Source organism: Gymnodraco acuticeps, unplaced genomic scaffold, assembly GCF_902827175.1.
Source record: "Gymnodraco acuticeps unplaced genomic scaffold, fGymAcu1.1, whole genome shotgun sequence".
Taxonomy (NCBI): domain Eukaryota; kingdom Metazoa; phylum Chordata; class Actinopteri; order Perciformes; family Bathydraconidae; genus Gymnodraco; species Gymnodraco acuticeps.
Genome location: NW_022990505.1, coordinates 204,947 through 221,554, shown reverse-complemented (window position 1 = coordinate 221,554; position 16,608 = coordinate 204,947). Strand labels below are relative to the sequence as shown.

Sequence of the window (16,608 nt, the reverse complement as noted above, 5' to 3'; positions counted from 1 at the left end):
TATGATGGATGACTCAAGCATCATAGAAGAACTTCTAGCAGGTCAGGAAAACCTGTTTGCCAGGAGATAATGGTAGCAGAGAATATAAAGAGACATTTATGAATGACCAATTGTCATTTTATCACACACATAGTATGTTTCTTCACATAACCTTTAAACATACACATATTGCATTCCTCTCACCACATGAAATAAGTCCAGGAACCCAAAAGTGGCCCAGTGAATGATGGAGGAGACAAAGCAGGTCCTCAAAAGGGGACAGAGGGAAAACAACTCCTTAGGCTCTCATATATAGGGTGGTCAACCTAAAAGAGACATGGAAACATTATTAAGTCTCTCATCATCACAAATCAAGTATGAATTCATATAAGACACCTGACATACTCAACAAATCATAGACTTCTCAGTAGCCAAAAAGTGGTGAAGTGGAGGCAGTAAGGGAGCAAATCCTTGAAAATGGACGGAGGGGGAACAACTCCTCAAGCTCTCACATGTCAAGTGGTCAACCTGAGAGGGAATTGGATACATTATTAAGTCTGAAAAATAAATAAAATGTTTTCCTCTGTCCTGCACCTAGAGTTGAAAACTTTTGGGACGTGCGTTTCTTTCAAAACTTTTTTAAAATGATGAAGTATGAATTTATATAACATTAAAAAATACATGATAAACTTACCAAATTCTAACAGTGGTCCCAAATGAGAGAACAAGTCCACATATAGAACAGAGGGAGAACGACTCCTCAAATATATCAGAACAACCTGTAATGGAGAATAATTGATCATTTCGTGTACATGATCACACCATTAAGGACCAATTACATTACATTACATTACATTGCATTTAGCTGACGCTTTTATCCAAAGCGACTTACAATGAGTACATTCGACCAGGAAAACACAACCTTGAAGAAAACAGAATCATAAAGTACATCAGGTTTCATAGAGCCAAACATTTCAAGTGCTACTCAACTGGCTTTAGATAAGCCAGTCCTTTATTAGTATATAAGTGCTTCGTTAATCAACACATAAGCACAATAACACTTCTGAAAAGCATCATTCAAATGACAAATAATGAATTACTACATCCATAATGTGTGATGTGTGATAATAACAATAATATGAAATATTTCTCGCCTTATCAGTGGAGCAGCTTTTTAAGCAGCTCACTCTTCTCTGCAAGTCTGTCTATAGCAGAGTCAGAGTCCAAGGCCATGAGGATGTCTTTCTCTGTGGCCATCAACATAAATGCCTCCAATTTCTCAGATGAGAGGGTGCTTCTGAGTCTGTTTTTAATAAACTTCAAAATGGAAAATGTGCGCTCACAAGCCACCTGTGTGAGGGATAATGTAAGCAGGTATTTATAAGCAAGGCCTAGGACAGGGTATGCATCTGTTAGCATGTTGAAACGGCGAAGTATCTGGTAGCAGCACAGAGGGCATTCTTTGCAGGAGCAACAGCTTATGGGAGTTATCTCAACCTCTTCTGTTTCCTCCTCCTCACCACCTGATCCATCTTCTACTGTTCTTGCTTTGTACTCTGCCAATGGGGATGCCTTCAGCCTGTTCCACTGGAGTGCAAAGCTTTTCAACTCGCCCTGCATATTTTCCTTGGTTGCCCTACTGTCAAATCCTTGCAAGCACTTGCTTAAGTCTTGAAGGGCAGACTGGGGAAGAGCACTGGTGCAGAGCTGAGGGAAGAGCACTGGGATCCAGACATGCCAAGTCAGCATATAGATTGCCGTGTGTTAAAAAGCGCCTATGAATGGCTTCAATTGCTGTGTCCATGATCCGGTTATGCACATTCACCTCATAGGATTGTTCTGCATCATCCAGGGTCTCATTCTGAGCCATCTCTCCAGGCAAGACTTTCTTCATCCTCCTCCTCTTTTGTGGCAGTGTGGCCTCCACTTCAATGTCCATGTCATCTCTCTCTTGGATTTCTGTGTTTGTCCAGTTGACAAATGTGTCGTCTGCTTTTTTTACAGATTCAAAATCTCTTCCCAAGCTTTTCAGCGTATCCTGTGTCGAGGCCACCATTCTGTGAGCAGAGAGGATGTCCAATCCTGCCGTCTGAAGGTATTTAGACAATGGAGAGGTATGTTCAAATATGCGGAGGAAGATTTGAGCCGTCAAGATCGTCTCATACTTGAGCAATGACTCTGCATATCCTCTGGCCATGACACGGATACATGATTTCACTGTTGCCTGTTTCTGTATAGCTGATAATGTCAGCAGCACATCAACGTACAGACCATCTTCCGCTTTTCCAAAGGAGCCAAACACCTTCTTCAGGGCCTCATGCTTGGCCCACCAGCGTGTCTCTTCTTCAGGGCCTCATGCTTGGCCCACCAGCGTGTCTCTTCTTCAGGGCCTCATGCTTGGCCCACCAGCGTGTCTCTTCTTCAGGGCCTCATGCTTGGCCCACCAGCGTGTCTCTTCTTCAGGTCCTCATGCTTGGCCCACCAGCGTGTCTCTTCTTCAGGGCCTCATGCTTGGCCCACCAGCGTGTCTCTTCTTCAGGGCCTCATGCTTGGCCCACCAGCGTGTCTCTTCTTCAGGGCCTCATGCTTGGCCCACCAGCGTGTCTCTTCTTCAGGGCCTCATGCTTGGCCCACCAGCGCAAGGCGTCTACGTCTCTTGTTTCGGCCTGACTCTTCCCACACATTCATCCTTTTATATGACTCTTTGATGAATACCGCAATGCCATTGAGGAGCGCAAACAGGGACCCACTCTCAATAACAATCTGGGTTGTGTTTGCAAGCACCAGATTTAGTACATGTGCGTAGCACCACACATGCACCTGGTTTGGAAATTGTGCAGACAACAGTGAGGAGAATCCTTTGTATTGGCCTTGCATGTTTGATGCCCCATCAGTCACATTTCCAATGCACATGGTCTTGCTGAGGCCCATTTTGTCCAGAACTTCTGACAGCATGTTGACAACGGCCTGTCCAGTGGATGAACTGCACTTCAGCACTGCACCAACAAGCCTCTCATGAACAACATCAGTAACATACCTCATAATTATAGAGCATTGATCCTGAGAGGTGATGTCCTGCGTTGTGTCCAGCTGCACTGAAAACATTCCTGCTTTCTTGATATCACTGGAGATGTTTTCTTGAATCAGATGGTGAATTGCATCTATCACTGAGTTGACTGTGGTTTTGGAGAGTAAAGTTACAAGGGAGCCTCTGCCTCTCGTGCCACCAGACAAATGCAACTTTTTGCTGTTCTCAATGCAGCTGTCCAGGTGCTCTTTTAAACAGAAATCATACTTCCCCAGTAGAAGTATGAGTTCCAAGAAATTACCATGATCAACTGTGTGGTCTTCCAGAGTATATGCTGCCTCATTTTCTGACCTCCTGTATGCAAGCCCCCTCTTCCCAAGAACCTTGATGACATCTATGATGCGCTCCAAAACCTGCCGTCTCTTTCTGACCTGCTCTGACATCTGACTGCCACCAAACACACTGCTGATATCAGCACTGGCGGATTTCAAGAGGTAAGCTTCAGCACAGTTTCTGTGTGCACTGCTTCTCTCATGCTCCTCTGTGCGCTGGTGTATATGCCTCCAATCTGACATTCCACTGATGAACAGACTGCTATCAGTTCTCTTACCGGATGCCATGCAGATGAAACAATACAGCATGTGACGCTCTGGACAGTACGTCAGCCACCTTCTACTGGTGCCGTCTCTGCTACACTTTCTGCACCACTGGATTGCTACTTTTTTGCTGAGGATGGTAATTTAAAAATGACTGGAGATTTTTCTGATCAGGTTGTGAAAAAAAATCAGTTATTTGACTGGCACACTCATAGCTCTCAACAGCTGTTTCCCTCTCAGGTGATCCTGTCTTTGAGCTGACACACTCCTCACTCTCTACAGCCTTTTCCCTCTCAGGTGATCCTGTCTTGGGGCTGACACACTCCTCACTCTCTACAGCCTTTTCCCTCTCAGGTGATCCTGTCTTGGGCTGACACACTCCTCACTCTCTTACAGCCTCCTTATTCCCTCTCTCACTCTCTACAGCCTTTTCCCTCTCAGGTGATCCTGTCTTTGGGCTGACACACTCCTCACTCTCTACAGCCTTTTCCCTCTCAGGTGATCCTGTCTTTGGGCTGACACACTCCTCACTCTCTACAGCCTTTTCCCTCTCAGGTGATCATGTCTTTGGGCTGACACACTCCTCACTCTCTACAGGCCTTTTTCCCTCTCAGGTGATCCTGTCTTTGGGCTGACACACTCCTCACTCTCTACAGTCTTTTCCCTCTCAGGTGATCCAGTCTTGAGGCTGACACACCTCCTCACTCTCTACAGCCTTTTCCCCTCTCAGGGTGATCCTGGTCTTTGGGCTGAGACACACTCCTCACTCTCTACAGCCCCTTTCCCTCTCAGGTGATCCAGTCTTTGAGGCTGACACACTCCTCACTCTCTACAGCCTTTTTCCCTCTCAGGTGATCCTGTCTTTGGGCTGACACACTCCCTCACTCTCTACAGCCTTTTCCCTCTCAGGTGATCCTGTCTTTGGGCTGACACACTCCTCATCTCTCTACAGCCTTTTCCCTCTCAGGTGATCCTGTCTTTGGGCTGACACAACTCCTCACTCCTCTACAAGCCTTTTCCCTCTCAGGTGATCCAGTCTTTGGGCTGACACACTCCTCACTCTCTACAGCCTTTTCCCTCTCAGGTGATCCTGTCTTTGGGCTGACACACTCCTCACTCTCTACAGCCTTTTCCCTCTCAGGTGATCCTGTCTTTGGGCTGACACACTCCTCACTCTCTACAACAGCCTTTTCCCTCTCAGGTGATCCATGTCTTTGGGCTGACACACTCCTCACTCTCTACACAGCCTTTTCCCTCTCAGGTGATCCTGTCTTTGGGCTGACACACTCCTCACTCTCTACAAGCCTTTTCCCTCTCAGGTGATCCAGTCTTTGGGCTGACACACTCCTCACTCTCTACAGCCTTTTCCCTCTCAGGTGATCCAGTCTTTGGGCTGACACACTCCTCACTCTCTACAGCCTTTTCCCTCTCAGGTGATTCAGTCTTTGAGCTGACACACTCCTCACTCTCTACAGCCTTTTCCCTCTCAGGTGATCCAGTCTTTGGGCTGACACACTCCTCACTCTCTACAGCCTTTTCCCTCTCAGGTGATCCAGTCTTTGGGCTGACACACTCCTCACTCTCTACAGCCTTTTCCCTCTCAGGTGATCCAGTCTTTGGGCTGACACACTCCTCACTCTCTACAGCCTTTTCCCTCTCAGGTGATCCATGTCTTTGGGCTGACACACTCCTCACTCTCTACAGCCTTTTCCCTCTCAGGTGATCCTGTCTTTGGGCTGACACACTCCTCACTCTCTACAGCCTTTTCCCTCTCAGGTGATCCTGTCTTTGGAGCTGACACACTCCTCACTCTCTACAGCCTTTTCCCTCTCAGGTGATCCTGTCTTTGGGCTGACACACTCCTCACTCTCTACAGCCTTTTCCCTCTCAGGTGATCCTGTCTTTGGGCTGACAACACTCCTCACTCTCTACAGCCTTTTCCCTCTCAGGTGATCCTGTCTTTGAGCTGACACCACTCCTCACTCTCTACAGCCTTTTCCCTCTCAGGTGATCCTGTCTTTGGGCTGACACACTCCTCACTCTCTACAGCCCTTTCCCTCTCAGGTGATCCTGTCTTTGGGCTGACACACTCCTCACTCTCTACAGCCTTTTCCCTCTCAGGTGATCCTGTCTTTGAGCTGACACACTCCTCACTCTCTACAGCCTTTTCCCTCTCAGGTGATCCAGTCTTTGGGCTGACACACTCCTCACTCTCTACAGCCTTTTCCCTCTCAGGTGATCCAGTCTTTGGGCTGACACACTCCTCACTCTCTACAGCCTTTTCCCTCTCAGGTGATCCAGTCTTTGGGCTGACACACTCCTCACTCTCTACAGCCTTTTCCCTCTCAGGTGATCCAGTCTTGGGCTGACACACTCCTCACTCTCTACAGCCTTTTCCCTCTCAGGTGATCCTGTCTTTGGGCTGACACACTCCTCACTCTCTACAGCCTTTTCCCTCTCAGGTGATCCAGTCTTTGGGCTGACACACTCCTCACTCTCCACAGCCTTTTCCCTCTCAGGTGATCCTGTCTTTGAGCTGACACACTCCTCACTCTCTACAGCCTTTTCTCTCTCAGGTGATCCTGTCTTTGGGCTGACACACTCCTCACTCTCCACAGCCTTTTCCCTCTCAGGTGATCCTGTCTTTGAGCTGACACACTCCTCACTCTCTACAGCCTTTTCCCTCTCAGGTGATCCTGTCTTTGGGCTGACACACTCCTCACTCTCTACAGCCTTTTCCCTCTCAGGTGATCCAGTCTTTGGGCTGACACACTCCTCACTCTCTACAGCTGTTTCCCTCTCAAGTGATCCTGTCTTTGAGCTGACACACTCCTCACTCTCTACAGCCTTTTCTCTCTCAGGTGATCCAGTCTTTGGGCTGACACACTCCTCACTCTCTACAGCCTTTTCCCTCTCAGGTGATCCAGTCTTTGGGCTGACACACTCCTCACTCTCTACAGCCTTTTCCCCCTCAGGTGATCCTGTCTTTGAGCTGACACACTCCTCACTCTCTACAGCCTTTTCCCTCTCAGGTGATCCTGTCTTTGGGCTGACGCACTCCTCACTCTCTACAGCTGTTTCCCTCTCAGGTGATCCTGTCTTTGGGCTGACACACTCCTCACTCTCTACAGCTGTTTCCCTCTCAGGTGATCCTGTCTTTGGGCTGACACACTCCTCACTCTCTACAGCCTTTTCCCTCTCAGGTGATCCAGTCTTTGGGCTGACACACTCCTCACTCTCTACAGCCTTTTCCCTCTCAGGTGATCCAGTCTTTGGGCTGACACACTCCTCACTCTCTACAGCCTTTTCCCTCTCAGGTGATCCTGTCTTTGGGCTGACACACTCCTCACTCTCTACAGCCCTTTCCCTCTCAGGTGATCCTGTCTTTGGGCTGACACACTCCTCACTCTCTACAGCCCTTTCCCTCTCAGGTGATCCTGTCTTTGGGCTGACACACTCCTCACTCTCTACAGCCTTTTCCCCTCTCAGGTGATCCAGTCTTTGGCTGAACAACACTCCTCACTCTCTACAAGCCTTTTCCCTCTCAGGTGATCCCTGTCTTTGGGCTGACACACTCCTCACTCTCTACAGCCTTTTCCCTCTCAGGTGATCATGTCTTTGGGCTGACACCACTCCTCACCTCTACAGCCTTTTCCCTCTCAGGTGATCCTGTCTTTGGGCTGACACACATCATCACTCTCTACAGCCTTTTCTCTCTCAGGTGATCCTGTCTTTGGGCTGACACACTCCTCACTCTCTACAGCCTTTTCCCTCTCAGGTGATCCTGTCTTTGGGCTGACACACTCCTCACTCTCTACAGCCTTTTCCCTCTCAGGTGATCCCGTCTTTGGGCTGACACACCTCCTCACTCTCTACAGCCTTTTTCCCTCTCAGGTGATCCTGTCTTGGGCTGACACAACTCCTCACTCTCTACAAGCCTTTTCCCTCTCAGGTGATCCTGTCTTGGGCTGAACACAACTCCTCACTCTCTACAGCCTTTTCCCTCTCAGGTGATCCTGTCTTTGGGCTGACACACTCCTCACTCTCTACAGCCTTTTCCCTCTCAGGTGATCCTGTCTTTGGGCTGACACACTCCTCACTCTCTACAGCCTTTTCCCTCTCAGGTGATCCTGTCTTTGGGCTGACACACTCCTCACTCTCTACAAGCCTTTTCCCTCTCAGGTGATCCTGTCTTTTGGGCTGACACACTCCTCACTCTCTACAGCCTTTTCCCTCTCAGGTGATCCTGTCTTTGGGCTGACACACTCCTCACTCTCTACAAGCCTTTTCCCTCTCAGGTGATCCTGTCTTTGGAGCTGACACACTCCTCACTCTCTACAGCCTTTTCCCTCTCAGGTGATCCTGTCTTTGGGCTGACACACTCCTCACTCTCTACAAGCCTTTTCCCTCTCAGGTGATCCATGTCTTTGGGCTGACAACACTCCTCACTCTCTACAGCCTTTTCCCTCTCAGGTGATCCTGTCTTTGGAGCTGACACACTCCTCACTCTCTACAGCCTTTTCCCTCTCAGGTGATCCTGTCTTTGGGCTGACACACTCCTCACTCTCTACAGCCTTTTCCCTCTCAGGTGATCCTGTCTTTGAGCTGACACACTCCTCACTCTCTACAGCCTTTTCCCTCTCAGGTGATCCTGTCTTTGGGCTGACACACTCCTCACTCTCTACAGCAGCTTTTCCCTCTCAGGTGATCCTGTCTTTGGGCTGACCCACTCCTCACTCTCTACAGCCTTTTCCCTCTCAGGTGATCCTGTCTTTGGCTGACACACTCCTCACTCTCTACAGCCTTTCCCTCTCAGGTGATCCTGTCTTTGAGCTGACACACTCCTCACTCTCTACAGCCTTTTCTCTCTCAGGTGATCCTGTCTTTGGGCTGACACACTCCTCACTCTCTACAGCCTTTTCCCTCTCAGGTGATCCTGTCTTTGGGCTGACACACTCCTCACTCTCTACAGCCTTTTCCCTCTCAGGTGATCCTGTCTTTGGGCTGACACACTCCTCACTCTCTACAGCCTTTTCCCTCTCAGGTGATCCATGTCTTTGGGCTGACACACTCCTCACTCTCTACAGCCTTTTCCCTCTCAGGTGATCCAGTCTTTGGGCTGACACACTCCTCACTCTCTACAGCCTTTTCCCTCTCAGGTGATCCTGTCTTTGAGCTGACACACTCCTCACTCTCTACAGCCTTTTCCCTCTCAGGTGATCCTGTCTTTGGGCTGACACACTCCTCACTCTCTACAGCCTTTTCCCTCTCAGGTGATCCTGGCTTTGGGCTGGACACACTCCTCACTCTCTACAGCCTTTTCCCTCTCAGGTGATCCTGTCTTTGGGCTGACACACTCCTCACTCTCTACAGCCTTTTCCCTCTCAGGTGATCCTGTCTTTGGGCTGACACACTCCTCACTCTCTACAGCCTTTTCCCTCTCAGGTGATCCTGTCTTTGGGCTGACACACTCCTCACTCTCTACAGCCTTTTCTCTCTCAGGTGATCCATGTCTTTGAGGCTGACACACTCCTCACTCTCTACAGCCTTTTCCCTCTCAGGTGATCCTGTCTTTGGAGCTGACACACTCCTCACTCTCTACAGCCTTTTCCCTCAGGTGATCCTGTCTTTGAGCTGACACACTCCTCACTCTCTACAGCCTTTTCCCTCTCAGGTGATCCTGTCTTTGGGCTGACACACTCCTCACTCTCTACAGCCTTTTCCCTCTCAGGTGATCCTGTCTTTGAGCCACTCTCTACAGCCTTTTCCCTCTCAGGTGATCCTGTCTTTGAGCTGACACACTCCTCACTCTCTACAGCCTTTTCCCTCTCAGGTGATCCTGTCTTTGGGCTGACACACTCCTCACTCTCTACAGCCTTTTCCCTCTCAGGTGATCCTGTCTTTGAGGCTGACACACTCCTCACTCTCTACAAGCCTTTTCCCTCTCAGGTGATCCTGTCTTTGGGCTGACACACTCCTCACTCTCTACAGCCTTTTCCCTCTCAGGTGATCCTGTCTTTGGGCTGACACACTCCTCACTCTCTACAGCCTTTTTCCCTCTCAGGTGATCCTGTCTTTGGGCTGACACACTCCTCACTCTCTACAGCCTTTCCCTCTCAGGTGATCCTGTCCTTTGAGGCTGACACACTCCTCACTCCTACGTTCCCCTCTCAGGTGATCCTGTCTTTGAGCTGACACACTCCTCACTCTCTACAGCCTTTTCCCTCTCAGGTGTTCCTGTCTTGGGCTGACACACTCCTCACTCTCTCAGCCTTTTCCCTATCAGGTGATCCTGTCTTTGAGCTGACATCACTCCTCACTCTCTACAGCCTGTTCCCTCTCAGGTGATCCTGTCTTTGAGCTGACACACTCCTCACTCTCTACAGCCTTTTCCCTCTCAGGGCGATCCTGTCTTTGAGCTGACACACTCCTCACTCTCTACAGCCTTTTCCCTCTCAGGTGATCCTGTCTTTGGGCTGACACACTCCTCACTCTCTACAGCCTTTTCCCTCTCAGGTGATCCTGTCTTTGGGCTGACACACTCCTCACTCTCTACAGCCTTTCCCTCTCAGGTGATCCAGTCTTTGGGCTGACACACTCCCTCACTCTTACAGCCTTTTCCCTCTCAGGTGATCCTGTCTTTGAGTCTGACACACTCCTCACTCTCTACAGCCTTTTCCCTCTCAGGTGATCCATGTCTTTGGGCTGACACACTCCTCACTCTCTACAGCCTTTTCCCCTCTCAGGTGATCCTGTCTTTGGGCTGACACACTCCTCACTCTCTACAGCCTTTTCTCTCTCAGGTGATCCTGTCTTTGGGCTGACACACTCCTCACTCTCTACAGCCTTTTCCCTCTCCGGTGATCCTGTCTTTGGCTGACACACTCCTCACTCTCTACAGCCTTTTCCCTCTCATGTGATCCCTGTCTTGGCTGACACACTCCTCACTCTCTACAGCCTTTTCCCTCTCAGGTGATCCTGTCTTTGGGCTGACACACTCCTCACTCTCTACAGCCTTTTCCCTCTCAGGTGATCCTGTCTTTGGGCTGACACACTCCTCACTCTCTACAGCCTTTTCTCTCTCAGGTGATCCTGTCTTTGAGCTGACACACTCCTCACTCTCTACAGCCTTTTCCCTCTCAGGTGATCCTGTCTTTGGGCTGACACACTCCTCACTCTCTACAGCCTTTTCCCTCTCAGGTGATCCTGTCTTTGGGCTGACACACTCCTCACTCTCTACAGCCTTTCCCTCTCAGGTGATCCTGTCTTTGAGCTGACACACTCCTCACTCTCTACAGCCTTTTCTCTCTCAGGTGATCCAGTCTTTGAGCTGACACACTCCTCACTCTCTACAGCCTTTTCTCTCTCAGGTGATCCAGTCTTTGAGCTGACACACTCCTCACTCTCTACAGCCTTTTCCCTCTCAGGTGATCCTGTCTTTGAGCTGACACACTCCTCACTCTCTACAGCCTTTTCTCTCTCAGGTGATCCAGTCTTTGAGCTGACACACTCCTCACTCTCTACAGCCTTTTCCCTCTCAGGTGATCCTGTCTTTGAGCTGACACACTCCTCACTCTCTACAGCCTTTTCTCTCTCAGGTGATCCGTCTTTGAGCTGACACACTCCTCACTCTCTACAGCCTTTTCCCTCTCAGGTGATCCTGTCTTTGAGCTGACACACTCCTCACTCTCTACAGCCTTTTCTCCTCTCAGGTGATCCAGTCTTTGAGCTGACACACTCCTCACTCTCTACAGCCTTTTCCCTCTCAGGTGATCCAGTCTTTGGGCTGACACACTCCTCACTCTCTACAGCCTTTTCCCTCTCAGGTGATCCTGTCTTTGAGCTGACACACTCCTCACTCTCTACAGCCTTTTCCCTCTCAGGTGATCCTGTCTTTGAGCTGACACACTCCTCACTCTCTACAGCCTTTTCTCTCTCAGGTGATCCAGTCTTTGAGCTGACACACTCCTCACTCTCTACAGCCTTTTCCCTCTCAGGTGATCCTGTCTTTGGGCTGACACACTCCTCACTCTCTACAGCCTTTTCCCTCTCAGGTGATCCTGTCTTTGGGCTGACACACTCCTCACTCTCTACAGCCTTTTCCCTCTCAGGTGATCCTGTCTTTGGGCTGACACACTCCTCACTCTCTACAGCCTTTTCCCTCTCAGGTGATCCTGTCTTTGAGCTGACACACTCCTCACTCTCTACAGCCTTTTCCCTCTCAGGTGATCCTGTCTTTGGGCTGACACACTCCTCACTCTCTACAGCCTTTTCCCTCTCAGGTGATCCTGTCTTTGAGCTGACACACTCCTCACTCTCTACAGCCTTTTCCCTCTCAGGTGATCCTGTCTTTGGGCTGACACACTCCTCACTCTCTACAGCCTTTTCCCTCTCAGGTGATCCTGTCTTTGGGCTGACACACTCCTCACTCTCTACAGCCTTTTCCCTCTCAGGTGATCCTGTCTTTGGGCTGACACACTCCTCACTCTCTACAGCCTTTTCCCTCTCAGGTGATCCTGTCTTTGGGCTGACACACTCCTCACTCTCTACAGCCTTTTTCCCTCTCAGGTGATCCTGTCTTTGGGCTGACACACTCCTCACTCTCTACAGCCTTTTCCCTCTCAGGTGATCCTGTCTTTGAGCTGACACACTCCTCACTCTCTACAGCCTTTTCCCTCTCAGGTGATCCAGTCTTTGGGCTGACACACTCCTCACTCTCTACAGCCTTTTCCCTCTCAGGTGATCCTGTCTTTGGGCTGACACACTCCTCACTCTCTACAGCCTTTTCCCTCTCAGGTGATCCTGTCTTTGAGGCTGACACACTCCTCACTCTCTACAGCCTTTTCCCTCTCAGGTGATCCTGTCTTTGAGCTGACACACTCCTCACTCTCTACAGCTTTTCTCTCTCAGGTGATCCATGTCTTTGAGGCTGACACACTCCTCACTCTCTACAGCCTTTTCCCTCTCAGGTGATCCTGTCTTTGGGCTGACACACTCCTCACTCTCTACAGCCTTTTCTCTCTCAGGTGATCCTGTCTTTGGGCTGACACACTCCTCACTCTCTACAGCCTTTTCCCTCTCAGGTGATCCTGTCTTTGGAGCTGACACACTCCTCACTCTCTCACAGCCTTTTCCCTCTCAGGTGATCCTGTCTTTGAGCTGACACACTCCTCACTCTCTACAGCCTTTTCCCTCTCAGGTGATCCTGTCTTTGAGCTGACACACTCCTCACTCTCTACAGCCTTTTCCCTCTCAGGTGATCCTGTCTTTGAGCTGACACACTCCTCACTCTCTACAGCCTTTTCCCTCTCAGGTGATCCTGTCTTTGAGCTGACACACTCCTCACTCTCTACAGCCTTTTCCCTCTCAGGTGATCCTGTCTTTGGGCTGACACACTCCTCACTCTCTACAGCCTTTTCCCTCTCAGGTGATCCTGTCTTTTGGGCTGACACACTCCTCACTCTCTACAGCCTTTTCCCTCTCAGGTGATCCTGTCTTTGGGCTGACACACTCCTCACTCTCTACAGCCTTTTCCCTCTCAGGTGATCCAGTCTTTGGGCTGACACACTCCTCACTCTCTACAGCCTTTTCCCTCTCAGGTGATCCTGTCTTTGAGCTGACACACTCCTCACTCTCTACAGCCTTTTCCCTCTCAGGTGATCCTGTCTTTGGGCTGACACACTCCTCACTCTCTACAGCTGTTCCCTCTCAGGTGATCCTGTCTTTGGGCTGACACACTCCTCACTCTACTTCCCTCTCAGGTATCCAGTCTTTGGGCTAACTACAGCCTTTTCCCTCTCAGGTGATCCTGTCTTTGGGCTGACACACTCCTCACTCTCTACAGCCTTTTCCCTCTCAGGTGATCCTGTCTTTGGGCTGACACACTCCTCACTCTCTACAGCCTTTTCCCTCTCAGGTGATCCTGTCTTTGGGCTGACACACTCCTCACTCTCTACAGCCTTTTCCCTCTCAGGTGATCCTGTCTTTGGGCTGACACACTCCTCACTCTCTACAGCCTTTTCCCTCTCAGGTGATCCCTGTCTTTGGGCTGACACACTCCTCACTCTCTACAGCCTTTTCCCTCTCAGGTGATCCTGTCTTTGGGCTGACACACTCCTCACTCTCTACAGCCTTTTCCCTCTCAGGTGATCCTGTCTTTGGGCTGACACACTCCTCACTCTCTACAGCCTTTTCCCTCTCAGGTGATCCTGTCTTTGAGCTGACACACTCCTCACTCTCTACAGCCTTTTCCCTCTCAGGTGATCCTGTCTTTGGGCTGACACACTCCTCACTCTCTACAGCCTTTTCCCTCTCAGGTGATCCTGTCTTTGGGCTGACACACTCCTCACTCTCTACAGCCTTTTCCCTCTCAGGTGATCCTGTCTTTGGGCTGACACACTCCTCACTCTCTACAGCCTTTTCCCTCTCAGGTGATCCTGTCTTTGGGCTGACACACTCCTCACTCTCTACAGCCTTTTCCCTCTCAGGTGATCCTGTCTTTGGGCTGACACACTCCTCACTCTCTACAGCCTTTTCCCTCTCAGGTGATCCTGTCTTTGGGCTGACACACTCCTCACTCTCTACAGCCTTTTCCCTCTCAGGTGATCCTGTCTTTGGGCTGACACACTCCTCACTCTCTACAGCCTTTTCCCTCTCAGGTGATCCTGTCTTTGGGCTGACACACTCCTCACTCTCTACAGCCTTTTCCCTCTCAGGTGATCCTGTCTTTGGGCTGACACACTCCTCACTCTCTTCAGCCTTTTCCTCTCAGGTGATCCTGTCTTTGGGCTGACACACTCCTCACTCTCTACAGCCTTTTCCCTCTCAGTGATCCTGTCTTGGGCTGACACACTCCTCACTCTCTACAGCCTTTTCCCTCTCAGGTGATCCTGTCTTTGGGCTGACACACTCCTCACTCTCTACAGCCTTTTCCCTCTCAGGTGATCCTGTCCTTTGGGCTGACACACTCCTCACTCTCTACAGCCTTTTCCCTCTCAGGTGATCCTGTCTTTGGGCTGACACACTCCTCACTCTCTACAGCCTTTTTCCCTCTCAGGTGATCCTGTCTTTGGGCTGACACACTCCTCACTCTCTACAGCCTTTTCCCTCTCAGGTGATCCATGTCTTTGGGCTGACACACTCCCACTCTCTACAGTCTTTTCTCTCTCAGGTGATCCTGTCTTTGAGCTGACACACTCCTCACTCTCTACAGCCTTTTCCATCTCAGGTGATCCTGTCTTTGGGCTGACACACTCCTCACTCTCTACAGCCTTTTCCCTCTCAGGTGATCCCTGTCTTTGGGCTGACACACTCCTCACTCTCTACCAGCCTTTTCCCTCTCAGGTGATCCTAGTCTTTGAGCTGACACACTCCTCACTCTCTACAGCCTTTTCCTCTCAGGTGATCCTGTCTTTGAGCTGACACACTCCTCCACTCTCTACAGCCTTTTCCCTCTCAGGTGATCCTGTCTTTGGGCTGACACACTCCTCACTCTCTACAGCCTTTTCCCTCTCTCAGGTGATCCATGTCTTTGAGCTGACACACTCCTCACTCTCTACAGCCTTTTCCCTCTCAGGTGATCCTGTCTTTGAGCTGACACACTCCTCACTCTCTACAGCCTTTTCCCTCTCAGGTGATCCAGTCTTTGGGGCTGACACACTCCTCACTCTCTACAGCCTTTTCCCTCTCAGGTGATCCTGTCTTTGGGCTGACACACTCCTCACTCTCTACAGCCTTTTCCCTCTCAGGTGATCCTGTCTTTGGGCTGACACACTCCTCACTCTCTACAGCCTTTTCCCTCTCAGGTGATCCATGTCTTTGGGCTGACACACTCCTCACTCTCTACAGCCTTTTCCCTCTCAGGTGATCCTGTCTTTGGGCTGACACACTCCTCACTCTCTACAGCCTTTTCCCTCTCAGGTGATCCATGTCTTTGGCTGACACACTCCTCACTCTCTACAGCCTTTCCCCTCTCAGGTGATCCTGTCTTTGAGCTGACACACCTCCTCACTCTCGACAGCCTTTTCCCTCTCAGGTGATCCTGTCTTTGGCTGACACACTCCTCACTCTCTACAGCCTTTTCCCTCTCAGGTGATCCTGTCTTTGGGCTGACACACTCCTCACTCTCTACAGCTCTTTCCCTCTCAGGTGATCCTGTCTTTGAGGCTGACACACTCCTCACTCTCTACAGCCTTTTCCCTCTCAGGTGATTCCTGTCTTTGGGCTGACACCACTCCTCACTCTCTACAGCCTTTTTCCCTCTCAGGTGATCCTGTCTTTGGGCTGACACACTCTCACTCTCTACAGCCTTTTCCCTCTCAGGTGATCCTGTCTTGGGCTGACACACTCCTCATCTCTACAGCCTTTTCCCTCTCAGGTGATCTGTCTTTGGGCTGACACACTCCTCACTCTCTACAGCCTTTTCCCTCTCAGGTGATCCTGTCTTTGAGCTGACACACTCCTCACTCTCTACAGCCTTTTCCCTCTCAGGTGATCCTGTCTTTGGCTGACACACTCCTCACTCTCTACAGCCTTTTCCCTCTCAGGTGATCCTGTCTTTGGGCTGACACACTCCTCACTCTCTACAGCCTTTTCCCCTCTCAGGTGATCCTGTCTTTGGCTGACACACTCCTCACTCTCTACAGCCTTTTCCCTCTCAGGTGATCCTGTCTTTGAGCTGACACACTCCTCACTCTCTACAGCCTTTTCCCTCTCAGGTGATCCTGTCTTTGGGCTGACACACTCCTCACTCTCTACAGCCTTTTTCCCTCTCAGGTGATCCTGTCTTTGGCTGACACACTCCTCACTCTCTACAGCCTTTTCCCTCTCAGGTGATCCTGTCTTTGGGCTGACACACTCCTCACTCTCTACAGCCTTTTCCCTCTCAGGTGATCCTGTCTTTGGCTGACACACTCCTCACTCTCTACAGCCTTTTCCCTCTCAGGTGATCCTGTCTTTGGGCTGACACACTCCTCACTCTCTACAGCCTTTTCCCTCTATACAGGT

General features: G+C 50.3%; 1 long non-coding RNA gene across 1 annotated transcript in view; it reads right to left on the bottom strand.

The window, feature by feature from the left end:
• Positions 1–219: 219 nt before the first annotated feature.
• LOC117553102 overlaps positions 220–16,608 on the bottom strand; it is a 28,394-nt gene continuing 12,005 nt past the window's right edge. Inside the window, exons 2-3 of the long non-coding RNA XR_004570077.1 lie at positions 674–758; positions 220–507 (exon numbers count right to left, since the gene is read on the bottom strand). This is a non-coding gene — a long non-coding RNA (uncharacterized LOC117553102). The remainder of the gene's footprint in view (positions 508–673; positions 759–16,608) is intronic.